The sequence below is a fragment of the Pipistrellus kuhlii genome, unplaced genomic scaffold (genome assembly GCF_014108245.1).
Source record: "Pipistrellus kuhlii isolate mPipKuh1 unplaced genomic scaffold, mPipKuh1.p scaffold_m20_p_20, whole genome shotgun sequence".
Taxonomy (NCBI): domain Eukaryota; kingdom Metazoa; phylum Chordata; class Mammalia; order Chiroptera; family Vespertilionidae; genus Pipistrellus; species Pipistrellus kuhlii.
Genome location: NW_023425516.1, coordinates 4,179,665 through 4,199,322, shown reverse-complemented (window position 1 = coordinate 4,199,322; position 19,658 = coordinate 4,179,665). Strand labels below are relative to the sequence as shown.

General features: G+C 52.6%; 1 long non-coding RNA gene and 1 pseudogene across 1 annotated transcript; one reads left to right on the top strand and one right to left on the bottom strand.

Annotated features, from left to right (window-relative positions):
* Positions 1-3,685: 3,685 nt before the first annotated feature.
* LOC123652819 lies at positions 3,686-17,624 on the top strand. Its single transcript, XR_006742318.1, has 3 exons — positions 3,686-3,814; positions 5,111-5,119; positions 17,614-17,624. It is a non-coding gene; the product is annotated as an uncharacterized LOC123652819 (long non-coding RNA).
* A 116-nt stretch (positions 17,625-17,740) lies between these two features.
* LOC118725666 lies at positions 17,741-19,257 on the bottom strand (annotated as a pseudogene).
* Positions 19,258-19,658: the final 401 nt, after the last annotated feature.

The window sequence follows — 19,658 nt, the reverse complement described above, 5'->3', positions numbered from 1 at the left end:
CCACTGGCGGACAGCAGGAGCGGGGGAAGGTTTACTACGGGGAGAGTCAGTGCCGTTAGTGAACAAAACTGACCCTCCATGGCCTCATTGCCCGGCTTTCCCGACACAAGGCCACACCACGATGCTGCCTCAGAACCCAACTCCACGTCACCCCAACAAACACGCCACGGCCCCTTCTTCTCTCCTGAAATGACACCACAGCTCAGCGTGGTCCCGGGGTCAAAAGAAGACCAGGGATACCCAAGCTTACAGCCAGCATTCCGCTCTGATCTCACACAGGCCCAGCCTCAGCTCACCTCCACGCAGTGTCTCGTTCAGATGCAGCATCACCGACACCTCACCCTTCAGCCCAGCACGGCCCCACGGCAGCCCTGGCCCACCTGAGCCCCAGCCGTCCAGCGCCAGCTCAGCGAAGCCTCATGGGCTCCGGCGGCGGAAAGAGAACAGCAAATAAAACAATTGCGTTGGAAAACCCAGTCTCCTAACCAAACTGTGTGGCCATGTGTGACTGGGGTTTTCCCGGACTCGGGGCGGAGGAAACAAATGCCCATGCCCTTGGATGGCCAGCAGGCACTGTTTCCCGTGACCTTGACTGTTGTTCCCCAATTTTCCCGGTTCCCTCAGCCACCGTTCGTCTTGGCTAACCGCGGCAGGGATGGCGTGCCAGCCTGGGCCTCGGAGACAGCGCCAGGAGGGAGTGTGTGTGTGTGGGGTGGAATGGGGTGAAATGGGGAGTGTAACGGGGGGGGGGGGGGGGAACTGTTAGCCTCCCTGGAAAGAGGGCTGTCCCCTGGCAGCGCTGTGTGGTCTCCTCGTCCATCCAAGACAAACCTCAACCCCAGGGCGTGCTTTGGCCGCCGGGGGGAGAGAAAAAAAAAAAAATTAGAACAAAGTTTGCTCCCTTTTCTCAAGAAATGGACCCAGGGACCCAGGCTCGGCTCCACGCTCGGTCTTTCCCCCTTTTTAAACAAACCGCCTGGCTTTTAAGATCTTCAGAATCCCATTAAAGGCTTTCACCCCTTCACATGTCGGAGGCGTCTGATGAAAGGGGGCGGCGGGGAGGGAAGGTAACAGGGCCGCTGAGAACAGAGACCAGGGCCCTAATTCCGCCCGGCTCCGTGGCGGTAATGGTGTTGGATGTAAACAGTGCCCTGGTGAGCGCCGGGCGTGATTACAGGACGGCTGGGGGAGAGGAAGTGTGTGCTAACCGCGGGCAGGAATGTCCCCTTTGAAGGAGCTTGGCACAGAGTCTCCGCGGCCTCCCGGACCCCCGCAGCCCCAGCCCCGAGCCTCTCTCCCCGGCCGGCTTCTCCGGGTTCCCCAAACTGTAAACACAGTGACAGAAATTAGACGTGGGCAAATCTGCTAGACATTTTAAGCCCAAGTGGGCTTGGCAGTTGTCTCACGCGGCTGGATATGCGAGACAAGGCTAATAACTCAGTAATGGGCCTTTTGTTTCTGTCTGGGGACTGGCGGGAGGGGAGCGGGGGGTGGCCGGGGTCTGAGCCCAGGAGGCCAGGCCGGCTGGAAACCGGGGCCCGGCCGCTGTGAGGGACCCCGCTCACGGTTCATGGTCAAGTTCTGGACCCTTCCCGTGCTCAGAAGGGCAGCCAGGGCCCAGCACCCGTCGGCACGCCCGGGCCCCTCCTGCTCCCTGTGGCGGCCTCTTCATTTCTTCCATCCGTGACGTTCCCGGTGACGTCAATGGGGCTCCATGTGCAGCACACGTGCGGCCGGGGGACCCCCGGGCGGCACCAGGGAGCGGCCTGGCTCCGGGCGCGGCCTGCCTACGTGCTTTGCCGTCTGGAAGGCTCCTCCTGGCAGCAAGCTCATGTGCTTAATGCTGGTCAGATGGTGGGGTGGGGGGGGGCCGGGAACCCGCAGATGGGAGCTCCACGAAGTGTCTGTGGAATTAATTCAGCGAATGTGTCCTGGGGGCGCCGTGCGAGTGGGGGAGACGGAGAGGAGATGCTGGGGAGCATGACGAGGTCGCCTTTGTCTTCCTGGGGAGCTCCGTGCCGGGGTGCCGTGTGTTAAAGGCCGGATTTCACAGACGGTCATTTAGCCGGAGCATGTCAGCTACCAGGAAAGGGGGTGCGATACGTGCTTTCACTAGACCCGTGGTCGGCAAACTCATTGGTCAACAGAGCCAAATATCAACAGTACGGCGACTGAAATTTCTTTGGAGAGCCACATTTTTTTAAACTTAAACTTCTTCTAACGCCACTTCTTCAACATAGACTCGCCCAGGCCGTGGTATTTTGTGGAAGAGCCACACTCAAGGGGCCAGAGAGCCACAAGTGGCTCTAGAGTCGCAGTTTGCCGACCACGGAGTTAGGGGTGGGAGGGGGTGTGTGCGCACATCAAACCCAAGCATCTGGCTCCAGAGCCGATGCTCCTAACACGGCTCTCGCTTCCGTGTCCCCTCCCTGTTCCTGTGAACCGGAGGGTTTCCTGCTGGAATACACCCCGAAAACCATCACCCTGAGTGTTTGAGGTTTTTATTGAATTTTTATTAAGTAGTAGTCATTATTTAAGTATTCTTCTGTGTCTACTAAGTATTTTCTAGGCCAATCACAGTGCCGGCCATGGGACTTAGAGATAAACGGATAATAACTTCAGCGAGGCACAGTGCTAACGGCTTTGCAAAACACAGGCTCTCAATTGATTTTAGCAACAGTTCTGTGAGGTCAGCACTGTTATTACCCCGTTCCCCTGAGGAGGTGCAGGGCCTGGAGGAGGAGGCACCTGCTGGCCCCGGGGAGGCTGCCCACAGTCGCTTCCCTCCCCCGAGTGGTGCGGGGTTGTGCCCTCTGACTTTCCAGCCCAGTGGCGGGGGGGGGGGGGGGGGGGGGCAAGTGATTTGGGGACACAAATGCCCTAGAGCAGGCTGCGGGCGGGGCGGGGTGGGGGGGGATGGAGGAGACAGCGCCCTTTGCGGGGGTCAGAGTGGAAGTTGGTTCTCAGAGGTGGCAACAGCTCGGACACTCCCGAGTATTGAGCCGATGCTACCCTGTTTCCCCGAAAATAAGACAGTGTCTTATATTAATTTTTGCTCCCAAAGATGCGCCAGGTCTTATTTTCAGGGGATGTCTTATTTTTCCATGAAGAATACGGTACACATTTATTGTTAAATGAAAATAAAGGAAATTTATTACCTGTCTACGGTACGGTAGTACGGTAGTTGTCCACACAAACCAGACAAACTGTGAATCCTACAGTATCAAGAATTTACTCATTTATTCAATGACAATCATGTCATCATCTTCTGGAACATCATCATAGCAATCCAATTCCTGAATTTCCTGGTGAATTTCTTGTGATTCCTAAGGGGAGCCTTATTTGGGGGGGAGATGCCTTATATTTCACTCAGAAGGAAACCTATAAGTAGGTCTTATTTTCGGAGGATGTCTTATTTTCAGGGAAACACGGTAGACACACGAAGGAGAGGGGGCATTCCAGGGGAGGTGGAGGTGGAGGCAGAAGTGGGGCGGGGTGGGGTGAGGTGGGGCGGGTGCCACAAGTAAGAAGGCGAGGAAAGTAAAAGGAAGTGGTGTGGGGGGACCCGCTACAGACGCGCGTGGCTGTGGAAATCCTCTACCAGGAGCCCACGGAGAGGGAGCTCCATGCCACACTACGTGTCCTGGTCCAGTCTGCTGACGGCAGTGCTTCTTGGGCAGTTTTCGCCCTTCCTAACGCCACAGCCCCTTAATACAGCTCCTCATGCTGTGGTGACCCCCAACCATAACATTATTTTCGTTGCTACTTCATAACTGCAATGTTGCCACTGTTATGAATGGTCGTGTAAATATCTGTGTTTTCCGATGGGCTTAGGGGACCCTGCTAGTGGTTCTCAACCTGTGGGTCACAACCATCGGAAAACAGAGATATTTAATATAAATATATTATGATTCACCGACAGTGGCAAAATTACAGTTAAGAAGTAGCAACGAAAATAATGTTATGGTTGGGGATCACCACAGCATAAGGAGCTGTATGAAAAGGCCGTGGCATCAGGAAGGTTGAGAACAACTGTCCTAGGGGGTGGGCACCCACCCGCCCTCAGGGACCTCCCCCGGCCTGAGTCTCAGCCAGCAGCACGGCCCGTCCCTCCCACGGTCCCAGCGCCGCCTCTGCAGAAAGCGCAGGCCTGTGCAACTCCTAGAAGCCTGTCTCTTACCCCACGAACACATCATTTATTTCCTCTAAGTGCCTGTCTCCCTTTTCCTCAAATATGCTCAGGGTTACAACTTTCCCTGCCTCCCGGGGGAGCCGCCCACTCCCCGCAGCCATCACTCACTCCACAGGCCGCCTCCGAGCCTCTCGGCAGCCTTCCTCCCGGGCCCTCACTGACCGGCCAGCTGGAAGGTCAGCTCGCACCCCGTTCCTGGTGAAAGACAGCCGCCATTTTGGATCTCATCTGGAACTGGGTACCCGGGGGCATCCTTCTCTCCGCTGCCTCTTCGCTCAGGCTGAAGGCAGCGTAATTGATGTAGTGCCTCCCCACTGCTTCTTTCACACATCCACCTGGGAAAATGGAGATTTATTTTTTTCGTAACCTAATCATAAGATGGATCGCATGGCCAAGTAAGTCTAGTGATGCTGAGATGGTTCAGGGGCAGCGAACATAACTTAGAAAAGTTACAAGCACAACTTCATTCACCTCGTTGGGTGTCATTCTTCTCATCGGTGAAATGAAGACGTGATTGCCGCTCAGTCCTTCTCTATCGCACCCAGCGAGGCGGACGGGTCAAGCGTGCAGACACAGCAGACGCCACAAGGCAAGCTACGGAAATAACTCCCTGCCAGCCAAAGCTCACTGCCGCCACCCAAAGCCACCAGGAGGCCCTGGGAGGGGTGAAAGGAGAGACTTATTCAGGTGACTTGTTTGCACATCGGAGAAACCGGGCGTGTCTCCTTATAGAGGGAGACCCACTTATATAGACAAAGTCCTTGCCCTGGTCCTAATGGGTCTATGGGTATGCAGATGAGGAATCCAAACGTGCATCGTCTGATTGGTCCAAATAGCACCGTCCTGGTCCGTTGAATTCACGCGTTCTGAGTGGTCATTGTGGAGCTGCTCTGATTGGTCAGTAAAAATGCAAATGAGGATATAGCTGTGCCGTTCTGGTTGGATGAGGCAGGTCTCATTCCATTGGTTGAAATAGATTCCAGGATCTCCTTTATGAGGATGGGCTCAGATGGCAGGAAGGTACAGGAGGCTTGGCAGCCCTGTCGGTGGCTCTCTCCTGAAACCCAGCATGCGTGAGAGGCCCCCTCTGCACAGAAGCTGCTAGACTCTGATTAGAAACTGGGCTCAGTTAACCACAAGGAGTTCTTTTTGACAGGCATATCCACTCTCTGGGTCAACAATATCAACAATCACGATGCTGGCAGTAGCAAAATCAGTTATAATAACTGGGGCTTGGAAATGAAAAAGAATCCTTAGGTAAGAACCAGGCTGTGTGGGTTTGAACTCCAACTATAATATATAATATAATAGCTCTGTGACCTTGGGCAAATTGCTTACCCTCTCTGTGCCTCAGTGTCCTCAGTTGTAAGAAGATGATAGCTGTTCTTCCTCAAAAAGTTGCCATATGAATTAAATCAATGACTCCAGGACTGCTCAGAGTCGTGCCTGGCACATTGTAGGCACTACACAAACGTTTCTTACTGTTGTTATTGTTCTTTACGACTTATTTCTAAATTTGCATGTGGAAATCTTGACTTTCTCTTTGGACAAAAATGTCCCTCCAGTCCTGGCTCCGTTGGTTGGGTATCAGACAGCCCATGCATGCACTGAGGGGTTGTCAGTTCGATTCCCCATCAGGACACAAGCCTGGGTTGCAGGGCATGCAGGGGACAGCTGATCAATGTTTCACTCACATCGATGTTCCTCTCCCTCCCTCCCTCCCTTCCTCCCTTCCTCCCTTCTTTCTTTTTAAGAATTAAAAAAAAATTTTTTTTAAACCATCTCTCCAGGTTCAGAAGCTTATATTCTGTAATTTGTTCTTATTAAGTATAACACCTAGTAGTGTGAAGAAATTGGTAGTACACGGACCCCTCAGCCCTCAGAAAAGGTGGTTTTCTTTATGCGAAGGGAAGTCTGGCAATCAAGGCTCTTTCATTCTGACACAGCTCCCTGGCTGGCCCCGGTGGGCAGTGGATAAACACGTGCTGGTGCATCCTGGCGAGAGGCCCCTGCGTGGCTGTTGTCCGCGTGTCTTTCCTTCATTAGAACCTGCGGTAAAACTCTCTGACACGGTCCAGGCCCGGCCTCACGCTGAACTAAAACAAACGCTTGGGGAACTCTGGCCCGGGAGGGGCGGGCATGCTGTGTGTAACCATCACCTTCTACTCGCCCAAGGAATGGTAAAACTTAAAAAAAAAAAAAAAAAAAAAAAAAAAAAAAGAGGCAAAAATGTATGAAAGAGATTAAGGCCCGGCATGAAAACTATTTTTATAGGCAGCTTGGCCTCCACTTTGAAGTTCAGTGGGGAGTGATGTATGGCGATCAGCTTGGATTTCACACCTAGTCAATCCTGTAGCCAGGTAGTGATGGACAGCGTCCTTGGGGCATAGAGGAATGAGGCGGAATTGAGACAAGCTGGGAAATGGCCCCTTGCTGCTAATTCATCTCCCGGGGAGATTCGGATCCGCCAGAGGACGTTTAAGCTTGTTTCCCCTTTAAATTAGAAAGATGGTGTGACAATATGAAAAAAAAACACAACACATTTTGGAACAAGAGGAGAGAGAAAACAAAAACTAGTCACTCCTAACCCTGACACCCAGGCACAAAAACATTTTCCTTCTGACAGATTGCTAGTTAGTCTTGGGCCGCAGGCCAACGTGGGATTGACTCCCAAATGATCTTTCATTCTGAACTAGGACTTTCTCATCCTTCCCACCTCGCTCCCTCGTGGAAGGAAACAACCGTAACGTCCCAAGACCGTTTTTTTCTGCTTTGAAAACGAGAACGCCTCACCGCGTCTGCAATAGGGTGTCCCCTCTCAGATGGTATCTAGCACACGGGCTGCAGCTTGGCCTTCTTGGTTAAAGGCTTTATTTGATTCATTTGTGTATGTATTTCAAGCACAGTTATTGGGGTGGCATTGGCAAAGATGATATAGGTTTCATGGGTACAGATGTCATGATACGACATCTGTATATTGTATTGCGCGCCACTACCCAGCGTCAGGCCTTCTTCCGACTCCATGTCATGGCGAGTGTTGGAGAGGCTGTGGAGGAAAGGGACCCTCATTCGCCGCCGGTGGGGATGTACACGACTCTGGAGAACATTCTGGAGACTCCGCAAAAAATTAAGGTTTCCAAATGATCCAGCAGCCCTGCTTCTGGGTATCGACCCTCTAAATTGGAAAACATTTATTTGCCAAAAATGTATGCACCCCTGTGTTCATTACAGCATTATGCATGGGGGACAAGGCATAGAACCCCCGTATCCTTCGGGAGATCAGATAAAGGTTTTAAATCGGAGCCGGCGGCATGCTGCATTTCCACAGAAGCACATTCATTTAGACCCTGTGCCCATGTGGCCAGCGGTCATGTCCGAGATTGGAATGGACTCATTCATTGGCCATTAGGCCCCGCCCCCATCCAGTTCTCAGGACCTCAGGCCCCGCAGAGTACCAGCCTGCCCCTGAGGTCGCCATGGGAACAAGGTAGCTGCTGCAAGCAGGGGACTCGGGGCTTCCTTGGGGCTCCCCTCCCTGCAGCCACACGTCCCATGGACACGCCAGCCTGTTCTGGTCTTAGCACGTTCACACCTGCCGTTTCCACTGCCAGAGACCCGGTTCCCAGCTCCCCTGACCTCCCCCCTCCTCGGTCCCCAAACTCAATTTCTTGTATCTAGCGCTTAGCTCCCCACCTGCGGACCTGCCCCCCGCAGTACCCATCTCCCGGCCCCTGCCGCGCCCTTTAGGCTCTAGCGAGGCTCCCACACCTGGAATTCCAGCGGAATCTCAGTCCCTCCTGACCCTGCTTCACTGTGCCTATGCTGTCTCTCCCCCGCCCCCCCCCCAAACCCCCTAGCCCTGCAAGGTCCTTCCTACTCCTCATTCCACATTTGGGGAAACAGAGGCAGGCAGGCAACTTCCCCACAGTCACACATGAGCAGCCAAACCGCAAACACAAACCCCGAATCCGGCTGAATCCAAAGCCTCTCTGCTCTCCCAGGGCCTCCGTTAGACCAAGTGCCCAGCTGCCCCCTCACGGATGTTCTCCTCCCAGAGTCTGCCGTCCGGGAGCCTAACTCACTGCTCAGCTGGCACCTCTTCTGTGTATTTCTTCATCTGTAAAATGGGCTCAATAATAGCAGGGGTGTTGTGGGCCAGATTAATTACCGCTTGGACAGGTTCTCTGAGGTTCCCTGGACGAAAGGTGCGAGGGAAGTGCCAAGGTCATTAAGGCAGAGACATCTGCCAGGCCAATTCAGGGCTCCCCCCACTTTCCACCTGGCAGCCCGCACGGCGATTGCTGACTCAGGAAGCGGTGACCAGGGCTGGCGCTGCGCCACCCGCAGGCCTCAGTGACGGCAGAGGGTGTGGGTGGCGGTGGCTTTGACTGGGAATGCTCTCACTCCTTGGTGGTTCGTCTTTCCACCTTGAGAGCTGTGACGTCATTTGTGTGTGGCCGTGGCTAGGGCTTAAGGATGTTAGTGGAAAGGAAAAGACTGAATGGCGAGGATCCACAGACTGTGGACTTGGAGAAGGAAACAGCTGCAAGAAGGTGTCTTTGTGGTGAATTGGGCCCCAAATCAGAGCTGGCAGCAGCTGCTGAGGGATGCCCCCCAGGCACACTGATTTCAGCTGCCAGGCACCTGCAGGTGCTGCTGTCTCTGCCACCACTTACCAAGGTGTTCCTGGCATTGCATTTTGATCAGTGGGCTGAGACCTGTCCCATCCAATCAGAACTGCCCAATTATGTCTTCATTTGCATCCATACTGATCAATCAGAACAGCTCCATAACAATAAGTCAGATCATGTAAAACCACCAATCAGAATAGTGCTATGTGGACCAATAAGATTGTGCAAATTTGGATCCGTCATTTGCATAAAAATTAACCCCTCAGAGCTGGGGCAAGTGATTTCTTTATATAAGCAGGTCTCCCCTATGTCTCACGGGAGTCCACTCATATTTCCTCCAGACGCTGTGTTTCTCCAGTTTGCAAACTGTTTGCCTGGGTAAAGTTTCTCCTTTCTCTGCACCCCAGATGATGGACTTCTGTTGGCATTAGCTTGGTGGCAGAGACCTTTTGTGGACAAACTTTTGCCTCTGTGGGAAAGATGATGACAGTCAGTGCCTTAGATATCCCAAGCGCCTGGAAATCAAGAAAGTGTGAGAGGGAGAAATTCAATAGCTACCTCTACATGGAGCAGCTGGAGATGAATGGATTTTACACAATAATGCCCACCCAGTCTCAGAAAGGCACAGCCTGATGGGATTGCAACCCCATTGTTCTGCTTCTCTTTTTATTAAATTGTCCAGTTGCACCACTGATTATCATTTAATTAAGTGTTTTACTTTAGAATAGTTTCAGGTTAACAGAAAAATTATGAAGATAGGACAGAGAGCTCCCATAGATCCCAAACCCAGTTTCCACTATTTATTTATCTTTTAATCTTTTTTTTTATTTTTTTTATTTTCGAGGATGGGAGAGAGAGAAAGAGAGAAACATCTATGTGAGAGAGAAACATTAACCAATTGCCTCCAGTAAGTGTCCTGATGGGGGATCTAACCCACTATCTTTTGGTGTGTGGGATGATGCTCCAACCAACTGGGCCACACTGGCCAGCTCCCCTCATCATAACCTCTCGTGTTCGTGTCATAACTTGTCGCAGTTAATGAACTAACATTGACATGTTATTGTTATTAGAGTCAGACTTTAACTTTTTACCTCATATCCTTTCCTGTTTGTTTTTAAAAAAAATATATTTTATTGATTTTTTACAGAGAGGGAAAGAGATAGAGAGCTAGAAACGTCGAAACATTGACCAGCTTCCTCTTGCACACCCCCTACCGGGGATGTGCCCGCAACCAACGTACATGCCCCTGACCAGAATCAAACCTGGGACCTTTCAGTCTGCAGACTGATGCTCTACCACTGAGCCAAACCGGTTTCGGCTCCTTTCCTGTTTTGAATCCCCCCGGACACCACGTTATGTGCAGTTGTCATGTCACCTTGGGCTTCTCTTGGCTGTGACAATTCTCCAGACTATCCTTGTTTTTGATGGCCTTGAAAGATGACCTTTGACCTTTTGAGGCACACTGCTCAGGTGTTTGTAAACTGTTTCTCAGTTGGGTTTGTTGATGTTTTTCTCATGAGACTCAGATGATGGGTGCTGGGGTGAAAGGCACACAAGGGATGGGTCGCCATTCCCACCACAGCTTACACCGGCACACATCTATGACCATGGATGTCAGCTTTCATGGAATGCCGTAGTCAGATGATTGTCTTTAAATGTTAGTTTTATGTCATGAGCCATTGCAAACCTGTAGAGAAGAATATAACTGAGTTGTTCCTTCAGTGTGTTTTTAAGCTCCATGAGGACTTGTTCAGGATGTTTCTTTCCAGCCCATAGTTCTGTGCTCACCTATCACCTAAATGAAAGGAGAAAATAAACCCAGGTTAAAAAACAAACAACTTGATAGGTAGAAGAAAGGAAGGTAGAAAGGAAGAAAGGAAGAAAAGAAGAAAGGGTGAATGGATGGATGGATGAGGAGAAGTAAGGAAGGAAGAATGGATGGGTGGAAGGAAGGAAGGAAGAAAGAAAGGAAGGGAGGAAGGAAGGAAAGAAGGGAGGGAGGGAGGGAAAGAGGTAGGTAGATGGAAGGGTGGATGATAAGAGAAGTAATCAGTGACCCTCTACAAATGAGCCTCCCCCCCCCCCCCTCTCTCTATCTCCTTGAGATCAGAGGAAGGCGCTCATCCCACAGTTGCCTCCGCCTCACAACTGTTCTGTGGCGTCGAGCCAGCGACTAACCTCGCCGTTTCCTCGCTCATAAAGGAGCGCTAATGACATTGTCTCCGCTGCCGGAGGTGTGGTGGGCGTGCGGAAGACTAATTGGGTGGTGGTAAGCGGTTTTGAGCTCTCCAGATGAAAGGTGTGTGGAGATGAGCTCTTATTATCCCTGTTCCCTTGGGTTTCCTTTCCCTGCTCTCCCTCCTCCCCTCAGGCTCCCGGGGGGCTGCGCGGCCCCAGAGCGACTCTGACTGGGAGCCGGAGCCTGTCTTTCATCGGGATGACCCTCCGCTTAGCCCTCTGGCAGGAGGCTTCCAGGTGAGAGGGCTGCAGTCCTAGGGACCCGGCTGTCCTGCCTCATTTCCTTCCAGAAGGTTTGATTTTCCCAGATACCAACCAGGCCGTGCAGGGCAGCCTGGGAACAGCCCCCCCGCCCCTCCTCCAGGCCTGATAAAAGCGGGGGTCCCTCACGTCCTATTTTTGGAAGCCCCACCTGTTGGCAAAACTGGGCTTAGAACCAGAGGCCAGGTGTCTGCCATCTGGTGTCCAGAGAGATCTGGATTCATTTGTAGCCACAGCCAGCTCACGGCCGCCTCCTTCCCTCACGTGGCGCCCGGGGCCGAGGGCAGGGACCCATGCATCTTCCAGTTCGAGCGTTTCTGACAGAGGAACAAGGTGCCCGGCTTTGGCCCAAGGAAGGTGGTTCGGATTCACAACCGTGTTCTCTTGGGCCAACGGTAGCCGCCCTCTGTCCACTTTTTAAGAAATCTGTGAAGTGGGGCTTCAGCGCTCCTCGCCCCACAAGGCCCTTGGAAGGATTTAATGAGAGGGTGCAGCTTCTGGTGCCAGCAGTTGGGTGTCTTTCTCCGTTTCCTCTCGTAGCTCCTGAGGGCCCTTCCCCGTGTCCCTGCGTTCGTTGGCTGAGCCTGTGTCCTCCCGGGGTGGGGCCCGCAGCCTCGGGGTCAGGACGATGCTCACCAGCTGAGCGCCTGGACGGGGCTTCAGGCCTGAGCTGTGAGCCTCTCAGAAATCTGACCTCGTGGGGAGGCCCAGGGCTGCATGGCAGGAGCGGTGTGGGGTCCGTCCCGGGCATGGATGCCGTGTTCGATCCCGAAAGTTGGTGAATTTCTGAATTCTGACTCACACTAGCCCCGGGGTTTTGGCGTAAGGATCGGGGGCCATATTTCTTTTTATGGTGACCCCGTGCTTCTGGCAAGCACTCCAAAGGGTCTAAAGTGAGTTCTTTTGGACAAACGCGCTCGCGCATACTAACGAGGGGCGTGCCCCGTCTGGCTGGCAGCACGGCGTGGCTCAGAAGTGGCGGGCGTTGGGGGGACCTGGCCTGGGGGGTGTTTTCCATCCCTCTAACGACCCGAAGCCCACTTCTCTTTTCTTTGCCTTTCCCCTCTGCCGCGGCCACCACCCACCCTCCCCGCCTCCAGACCCGGCTCAAGTCTGCCCGATGGTTCCTTAATGCACGACCCTGTCTGACCCAGTTGGCCCTGCATGGCATCAAAAGCTCAGTGGACATTGCCGACACTTTCAGAGACCAACCTGGAGGCCGAGGACCCTCGCAGGAGAGCAGAGGTCTTCCCTGGAGAGAGGGGGGAGAGGGACCCCGGCCTCAGAGCGCGGTCCTGGGAGGGCTGGGCGAAGGCCGGGCTCCGGGGCCATACTCACCAGGCTGCCTGCTCACACTCACCACCTTCCTCCCTGACGCGTCCTTAAAGCAGCAAACAGCATTCCGGCCTCGAATGAGGGGCTTACACCTGAACCCCAGCATGGCCCAGGAGGGCGAAGCGGCCACGGCCCTACAAAGAAACGATGTTACTATGTCAAGGGATGCCATTAAAGCTGTTCAAACCCCGAGTGCAGAGCATGGGCCGGGGAGGAATCACTCGCCAGCCGCCATTTGATCTCTTTTATGGTCGGTGAGTCACCAGCGCCTGCCCGAGAAGGTGGAAGATGAAAACCGCAGCCCGGTGATTTAGAAACAGCCCAGAATCCCCTGTTCTCTCACCTCAGATGCCCTCTCCAGTGGGACTTGCCCTAAATCAGACTTGACATCAGATGCCACTGGGCCTCCCCCTCCTCCCAAAGGCAGGAGAGGAGGGGACGGGAGCAGAGGGGGCATAACCCCCGTCCAGGGTGACGGATGGCGGGGAAGGGTGCGTGGCCGGGGCTCAGAGACACGCCCTTGTTTCTACGCGCCCTTGGTCTGCAGGGCCGGGGGCCCCAAAGCCGCCTTTGTCAAAACTCCTGGCTTCTCAGCGGACAGAGGGGAGGGGGCCTGGGTGGACGTACACTCTGTTCCAGCAGCCGCAGTCCTGCCTCCCCTTTCCCTCCTGTAAAGAGGTTTCGGGGAGCGGGACCAGTCAGGTTCCATCAGAACACCCCCCATCACTGAGCAATCTGGGGACAGCTACTGAAGGGCCCCGAGCCTCAGTTTACACATCTGTGAAATGCCACAGCCCTGGTCTCAAGCGCTCGCTCCACGCCCAGCATGATGACAATGTGTCTTATCCGAGCCATGTGCCGGCTCATTTCACTCCTCGCAGCTTGATCCCGACTGACTGCATGGCAGATGCGCTTCTGAAAACTTTCCCTAAGAGCCTTCCCTCTCCGGAGTCCTCACAGGACCTGTATGAGGGCGCACAGGACCGGGCCCTGCAGGAGCAGAGCCGGAGATGCGATTGGATGCAAGTTGCTCATTGGGGAGATCTCAGCAGGCTAAGGAAGGAAGGAAGGAGGGCGGGAGGAAAGGAGGGAGGGAGGAAGGAAGGAAGGAAGGGAGGTAGGTAGGGAGGGAGGAAGGGAGGTACGTAGGGAGGGAGGGAAACCAGAAAGGAAGGAAGCTACTCAAACCACAGCCTCCCGCTAGCAGCATCCCTACTGTGGACCACTGGGGTGAAGTTGCCATGGAGACCTCTAGGAAGAGTGTATGGGCTGCACCCAGGTGTCTTGCAAGAGCGGGGAGTGAGAGGGGGAGTTTGGCCTCAACTCTAGTCGATGGCAGCGGAAGCGTCTGAACTCCTGGACTCCAACCTGCCACACGTGCCAACCCAGGGCACTGGCGACAAAACCCTCCAGCAAAGAATGACGCGTGCTTCTGTCCGGAAGCCGTGGGGCTGGCCGGCGTGGCGATGGTGTAGAGAGGGTGTGGGCGTGTCCCCACCGAGGCCACGCTGGGCATTTGAAGATGCTGAAGCGAAGGAGCGGAGTGACTTTGGCAGCTTAGCCACGGAGCCGGGATGGGAACTTGGCTCTCACTGACTTCAAAGCCAGGGCCGGCCTTGGCACCCTGTGCTCCTGGGGCCGCCGAGGGACCCCTGGCTGATCCTGCGTCAGAACGGTGCCCCAATGTCCGGAGCCTCAGTTTCCCCATCTGAAAAAGGGGACCACTGCAATTCGTACCCTCTAGTCAACACTTCCTACGACTTGGTCCTTTTGTGACCCTGCCAAGCATTTCTCCATGGCCCATGGGCCAACCCGGTTACTGCTTTTGTAATTGGAGTTGTAAGTTCTACTTCCTGCCCAGAAAGGCTCAGATCTCGAGGTCAAGATGGGTGCAGGAGAGGGGAAGCGGTCCTTCCCCCACACACCACCCGCAGCACTGCCTTGAACGTAAAGGGAGGCCGCACCAGGATGGGTGCCTCACTGTAAGTGGCGGGAGAGGGCAGGGAGGGCGGGCAGCGCACGCGCCTGTGTCCTCCTTGCAGATAGCGGCACAAGCGGACCCTGGGAAGGACGGGAAGGATGCTCGGGGTCCACCTTCACCTTGTGGTTGTCTGAATATCAATTATAATGCATCTGCAACTGATGGGGGCTTGTGTGAGGAGCGCAGGGTGTGTTTGAAGGCGGCCCGTCTATCCTCTGGAAACTTCATCCTAGAGCCTTAAATCTTTTTTATTTTTATTTTATTTTATTTATTTATATTTTTTAATGGATTTTTTACAGAGAGGAAGGGAGAGAGATAGAGAGCTAGAAACGCCAATGAGAGAGAAACATCGACCAGCTGCCTCTTGCACAACCCCCACCGGGGATGTGCCCACAACCAATGTACATACCCTTGCCCAGAATCGAACCTGGGACCTTTCAGTCCACAGACCTATGCTCTATCCACTGAGCCAAACCGGCTTTGGCTAGAGCCTTAAATCTTGAACAGCAAGACTGATCTCAGCCATCCTCTCTCCAGCTGCGACAGTGTTGAGCAGCGCCTCGTAAGTAACTCTAATATTAGGGAGAAGTCTAAGAGACCGGCCATCTTCTCCATCTTACTTAAACTGGCCATGGAGAGTCCTGGCAGGTTGAGATCCTCGCCGGTGAGAGAGGGGCGATGCCCCTGGAGTTCAGGAAGGAAGGGCTCTGTGGAGGGAGGTGTTAGGCAGAGAACTTGTTTAAAAAGATGCGAGAGTTTTCTCAATGGCAGGACTTCCCAGAGCCTGCAGGCCATTTTCTGCAAACTCTTTTGGAACCCAGACTTTAAGGTATGGAGTGAGAGTACGGTGAAATTAGTTTCCTGGGGAACACTGGTCAAGGCCACCCCATGAAGTGAGGTAGCTTCAGCTTTTAGAAGAACGCACACGCCACGTAGCATGTGCTGGCGGAGAGCAAGTGTCACTTTTGTTATGATAGAGGGGGCTGAACTTCAGCCCCTCCACAGCCACAGATCTGTGACTCTAGTTACATGTCATTGCAAAAACGTGATGTGGGCTTTTGGCTTGAAAGAAATGAAAACACACACACACACACACACACACACACACACAACAACAACAACAACAAAACACAAAATTGAAATCGCTCAGCCAGCCTGGCTCAGTGGTTGAGCATTGACCTATGAACCAGGAGGTCACGGTTCAATTCCCAGTCAGGGCACATGCCTCGCTGTGGCTCGATCCCAGTGTGGGGTGTGCAGGAGGCAGCCAACTGATGATTCTCTCTCATCATTGATGTGTCTCTCACTCTCTCCTTCTCCCTTTCTCTTTGAAATCAATAAAAATATATTGACAAAAACAACCACCACCACAAATCTGAAAGCAAATAATAAGGCAAGTCAAATCTCCAAGGAAAAGCCGGGAGCACAGTTCTGGCGGGAAGGTGCGGTCTTGGAAAGGTGCTCTCCGTGGTGGCATGCGGGTGGGACATGCAGTGGCTCTGAGCACAGGGCTCCTCTCCCAGCTGGGGCCCTGGGCCTCTGAACTGTCAGACTGAAGCACAGAGTAGCAGCCCAGATGTTGACTGGGAGGTCTTTTTCTTAGCGAGAGACAGGTCCTTTCCCACCTGCTCACCACTTCCAGCTTTTGTTTGGCGACCTGGTAAAGTGCCTGCTTGCGAGCCAGTTGTGCCTAAACATGTGGAGCTCCAGGTCAGAGGCAGCTCCTTCGGGGAGAGAACCGGTGCTGGTTGCGTGTGCAGCTGTAGTCCAGGCTCCGCACCAAAACCCGCACCCCACACACCAGCTTCCTGCTTTCACCCCAGGACCCACCACTTCCTCGACTCCCTGCTCTTTCTCTCTTCCCTTCTTTTTCATAATAACACAGCCACGTAATCAGACCCTGGAATGTGCCTTGGCCCGAGGAATAAACTCAGGCAGCTTGGTTTATTAGCTGTTTCCATGGGAGAGAACTCTTGGGGCCAAACAGATATTTACAAATATTAAAAGCACGGCGCTAATCCCCGGCAGTGCAAGGGGGCCGTCCGGAGATGAAGAGCTTCTCAGAGAAGCTGCGCTGACTTCCCACCCCCTCTCTTCCTCGGGCCCCTCATCCTTCCTGCTCGCGGTCGATCGTCTCTGCCGAGAAGGCCTCCGGCAGAAATTTTTCACTACCCGTGGGAGTTCAGGACCTGAGGGCTTGAGATTTACTACTTTGGGGGGACCAGACTGGAAATGGGGTCTTTGAGAGTTGACTGTTCTGATATATTCTGTGGTATAACCAGCTAAGAGCCTTTGCGAGCAGATGCAAGGGGTGTTTTTCACCTCTCGGCTCCTCAGAGTGGCCAGAGGACTGAGTTCAGAGCGTTACATTGGCCTCTTCCAAGTATTTCCATTCAACAGAGGTGCCCGGAGCCCCAGCACATAAAGGCAGCGAGCGTATTCAGCACTGGAGTTACCAGGTTAACCTGTCCCAGTCTGGACCGGAAGCAGACATCAACAAAGGTCCTTCAAGAAGAGAGAGTTTAATGCCAGGAATCGAGTTCATAGGTAATGAGGAGCCCAGGAGGCAAACGGGGAAGTGAGGCAACTCAGACATCACCAGTAGCAGGAATCACCATTACTCATGGGAAAAGGAACAAAAAGAGGAGCTTATATTATTAGAGCCCAGGTGCCATGACTGCCAAGAGGAACCAAAGTCATAGAGTAGCTGTAGCTGCTGCCAAAGCCCTATAGGTGGGTGGAGTGAGGAATATCTTGGCTGCTTCCTTTTCTTTCCCTTCAAGTCTCCCACCAGTGCCTCCCATTGGCTGAGCCTGACAGGGAAGCTGGAAGGCAAAGGAGCTTGGGAAATGTAGTTCCCTGTGATTTGGAACAGGCACATGGCTGGAAAGATGGGGGCACTGATTATTGCCTGGCCCTACCCATACGTGTGACACTCACCTCCCAAATCAAAAGTAAGTCAAAATGGGTGAGAGATATGGGTTTTTCAATTTTAGTTCCTTCATTTGAAAATTTGGGAATGATCTAAGGGGAAAAGAGAGCAAGGGAGGAAATGCACGAAGTGGATGAGCAAAGACTGGGAAGAACGAGTCCCTACTGGCATCACTTTAGCTTCAGGTCTCCAAAGTGAACTCGACTATGGGGCTTCTTCCCGAAAACAACGTTCCCTTTAATAGAAAGACCTCACACTCACTGATGCTTGGCATGCTGTGCTCAGTGCTTTCCACACATTCTCTGGTTAAGTCTCATATCATTAAACTTACATCAATATCATGAGGTATCCACTCTTTTTTTTTTATAAAATATATTTTATTGATTTTTCACAGAGAGGCAGGGAGAGGAATAGAGAGCTAGAAATATCAATGAGAGAGATATATTGACCAGCTGCCTCCTGCACGCCCCCACTAGGGATGTGCCCACAACCAATGTACATGCCCTTGACTGGAATCGAACCTGAGACCTTTCAGTCCCCAGACCGATGCTCTATCCACTGAGCCAAACCGGTTTCGGCGGTATCCATTCTTATTATGTCCAGTTTATAGGTTAGAAATTCAGTGTTTAGATATGTTATCACCTATTATTTTACTTATTCCTAGAAAGTGGTTGAGCCAGATTTGAAGGAAGTTCCTCTGCTTTCAGAACCCATGTTTTTAGCCACTCCTTGACACTGCCTCCAAATGATTTGTCTTGCACGTGGGAGATACATACTAAAGGTGTAGTTAGTTATGTGGCAGATGAAAGGAGAATGGCCTGACTAGTATGTTAGGCAGGGTTTAGTTCCCTGCTAGAGAAGGAAATCCAATAACTATAGCTTAAGTGATGTAGATCCTTATTCCCTTTACAGCAGCATAGTATTCCATTGTGTAGATGTACCACAGTTTTTTAATCCACTAATCGGCTGATGGGCACTTAGGCTGTTTCCAAATCTTAGCTATTATAAATTGTGCTGCTATGAACATAGCATATCTCTTTTCCAATTAGTGTTTCTGATTTCTTGGGATATATTCCTAGAAGTGGGATTATTGAGTCAAATGAGAGTTCCATTTTTAAAGAACTTGGACCTTTTTTTTTTTTTTTTGTGGCTGAGAAAATAACTATTGGTTGGGGTGCTGGCAGGGAGCCAGCTGAAGAACTTCTGTAACTGCTTCTTGGTGCCGGCGGCCTTGGTGACCTTGAGCACATTGAAGCGCACAGTCTTGCTCAGGGGCCGGCACTCACCCACGGTGACAATGTCGCCGACCTGGACATCTCTGTGGAGGGGGACAGGCGCACTGACGTGTTGTGGTGCTTCTCAAAGTGCTTGTACTTCCGGATGCAGTGGAGGTGGTCTCGGTGGATGACCGTGGTCTCCTGCATCTTCATCTTGGTCACCACGCCTGACAAGATGCACCCTCGGATGGAGACATTACCGGCCAAGGGGCATTTCTTGTCAATGCAGGTGCCCTCATGGCCTCCTTGGGCGCCTTGAGTCCCAGGCCGACATTCTTGCAGCATCGAGGTAGCTTCTCTTTGCCAGTTTCTCCAAGCAGGACCCTCTTCTTGCTTTGAAAGATGGTGGGCTGCTTTTGGTAGGCTGGCTTTGTCTGAATGTCCACCATCTTCATGGCCGCTTTAAAAAAAAAAAAATAAAGCCACGGTGGCATCCAGGTTTCCTTATCGACTGTGCAGGAGCTGGAGAGGAAGTGACAAATAGGGGCCCCGGAAGCACAATTTGGGGCGGTGCCTTGGGTGCATCTCTGATTGACCGACGACTCTAAGCAAACAGGCAATTGGGAGACTGCACCAGTGCCTCCATGGTGGCAGAGGGCAGAGAGGTGGGTGGCTAGAACCTTGGAGTTTTTAGCAGCTTAGTTTTTTTTTCTTTTTTCTTTTTATTATCCTTAGTGTGTTTTCTTTGCCAACACTTTTCTAGGTATTTCATCATCAAGTCTGGTGGAAAAAGGAAAATGAAGGCTGGAAATAAATTCTCCTTCATTCTAAGGGCAAGACTGGGCTATTGCACACATTTTTATCTGCCCCA